Source organism: Dioscorea cayenensis, unplaced genomic scaffold, assembly GCF_009730915.1.
Source record: "Dioscorea cayenensis subsp. rotundata cultivar TDr96_F1 unplaced genomic scaffold, TDr96_F1_v2_PseudoChromosome.rev07_lg8_w22 25.fasta BLBR01000845.1, whole genome shotgun sequence".
NCBI classification, from domain to species: domain Eukaryota; kingdom Viridiplantae; phylum Streptophyta; class Magnoliopsida; order Dioscoreales; family Dioscoreaceae; genus Dioscorea; species Dioscorea cayenensis.
The window spans coordinates 68,565-71,213 of NW_024087236.1; the positions used below are offsets into that span (position 1 = coordinate 68,565).

The following is a 2,649-nucleotide window of genomic DNA, read 5'->3' on the forward strand; positions in this document are numbered from 1 at the left end:
CTACTTGTCGTCCAAGGATTCCTTCGTCCGGTATAGGATACGCCTCTATAGAAGCTCCCATACCAACCTTCTTCCTAATGGAATCACGATGTCGGAGCCGTAGAACCTCTCCAACACCTTGGCCAATACCCCTCAAAACCCTAGTCGAAGCCCTCTCACAAGTTGGGGAAAAGGTGGAGAAAAGAATACCAAAATCGGGGCTGAATCAGCTTTAAATATGGCTGGAATCGGGCAACTCCACGGGCGTTGACGATACACGCGCCCGTGCAGAATTTCCACACAGGCATGGATAATTTCCACAGGCCCGTGTGGATTCTCTGTTTCTATGGTTTCTCGGCCGGTTGTGAACGGTGCTGCTACAGTACTTGCTGCAGTGTTGCTACATTTCTCTGCTACAGTCTTCGACCTAAATAACTTCCCAATTCCATACTTTCATCGTGGTAACGCAAACGGGCACACGTTCACGTCGTGAATCACTTGCTTCTTCAATGATATATATGTTGGTGGAGCTCTTGTTCTTATATGCATAAGACGGAATGCTCGAGTGTGACTGCCTTTGTGCCCCTCCAAATGGATGTGCTCACTCGAATGCGAGGAGGTTGGCACACACTCTAGCATCTCACACATGTCCTATGTCTTCGCGTTTGAACCTTAGCAAGATCTCCTCCAAAATAGGTGCATTATGATCCACATTGGCCTATTTCCTTCATACTCAGCCTCACAACCATACCTGCATAAAAGTGACATAAAAACACACATATTAATGTAAAAACCTGAGAAAAGTAATGCTCACCATAAGGAATGAACACTTCGCATTCATATCGCACAAGCACTTATCATCCACCTTGACAAGCACATCTTCGATGATACTCCTCGAATGTCTCACCATTCGATCCTCCAATTGCAAAGTCATCTGAGTGGGTCTAGGCTCGTCCAAGCCTAGCTTCAGAAAGAAGGTGTATGGAATGATGTTGATACTAGCCCCTGAGTCTGCCAATGCCATTTCTTAACCCAAATTGCCAATATTACACGGAATGATGAACCTTCCCCAGTATTTCTTCTTGTTCGGCATGTTCTTTTGCAACATCGCCGAGCAAGAAGCATCTAAGATCACTGAAGCACTCTTCTCTAACTTCCTCTTGTTAGTCAACAAGTCTTCAAGAATTTTGCATACTTAGGCATTTGGACCAATGCCTCAACAAAAGGAATATTGATGTGGAGTTGCTTGAACAAACTCAGAAACATCTTGTACTGTTCATCCCCTTGGTCATTCATAAATATAGAAGGATAAGGGATTCTTGGCTTGAAAGGTGAGTGTTCCATCTCTTTCTCTTTGCTTGCTCCCTCCTCAACCTCTATAACTTTGGGTGTGTGTTCATTGGGCCTCTCGCTTGGAAACCTACCTTCAACCTCATGACCACTTCTCAAAGTGATCGCCTTCACATGCTCTCTAGGATTAGTCTCGGTATTACTCGGCAAGCTTCCTTGTGGCCTTTCCGATAATAAATCTGCCCTACTTGATTTTCAAGATTGTACAAAGAGGTGTCGTGGTTGTGAAGTGTTGCCTCGACTAATTGAAACCTTGTATCTGACGATTGCACAAACCTAGTCAAGACCTTTAATAAATCAGTCATTCGGGTCTCGAAACCCGAAACTCTGTTTTTCATGTTTGGGGCTTGTTGTTGTTGGAAACCCAGTGGCCCCATGGCCTTTTGTGGACCTTGGTTGATCCACAAAAAATTGGGATGATTCTTCCAACCCGGATTGTAGGTGTTGGTATATAAATTCCCTTGTTTCCTCATTGCATTACCCACAAAATCGACATTCTCAACCGAAGATACATCATCAATAGAAATCAGGCAATCGGGGGGAGCATGTCCTTCACCACACCCGGTGTTAGTAGTCATAGCCGCCACTTTATTCAAAGTTAGAAGATCTAACTTCTTACTCAATGATTCCACTTGAGCCGCCAATGAAGTTACTGCATCTATCTCATGGAGCCCGGCCAACTTTTTCTTCTCCCTAGCATTCCATTGGTAGCTATTTTACCCCATTCCTTCAATTAGTTGACGGGCCTCACCGGGGGTCTTACTACCTAAGGTACCTCCTACTGCTGGATCGAAGAGTTGCCTTGTACTCGGATTCAACCCATTATAAAAGTTCTGAAATATTATCCACTCCGGGAAATCGTGTTCCGGGCACTTTCTCAGGAGCTCCTTGAACCTTTCCCACGTCTCAAATAAAGACTCCAATTCTGACTGTATAAAGGATGATATCTCATTTCTAAGCTTTGCAGATTTTCTGGGAAGTAAATAATGGGCCAGAAAAGCTTCTACCAACTCCTCCTATGTGGTAATCGATGCTCTTGGTAATGAGTGTAGCCACTACTTCGCTCTCCCCTTTAAGGAAAATAGGAAGGCTCTCAACTTGATGGCATCGTCCTTCACCCCGTTTATCTTAAGCATATCACACACCTCGAGAAAGTTCTCTATATGACTGTTTGAATCCTCATTGGCCAAACCAATGAACTGTGCAGATTACTGCAACATGTGGATGAATGCCGGCTTTAGCTCGAAGTTCTGAGCTGTAATCAGGAGACGCACAATACTCGATTGTGTCCCCAATACTCAAGGTCTGGGATAATCGGAT

The 2,649-nt window shown here is 44.5% G+C and overlaps 1 non-coding gene across 1 annotated transcript; it reads left to right on the forward strand.

Moving 5' to 3' along the window:
• Nucleotides 1-2,184: 2,184 nt before the first annotated feature.
• LOC120255105 lies at nucleotides 2,185-2,291 on the forward strand. The gene has a single exon (XR_005534905.1). It is a non-coding gene; the product is annotated as a small nucleolar RNA R71 (small nucleolar RNA).
• The last annotated feature ends 358 nt before the right edge of the window (nucleotides 2,292-2,649 follow it).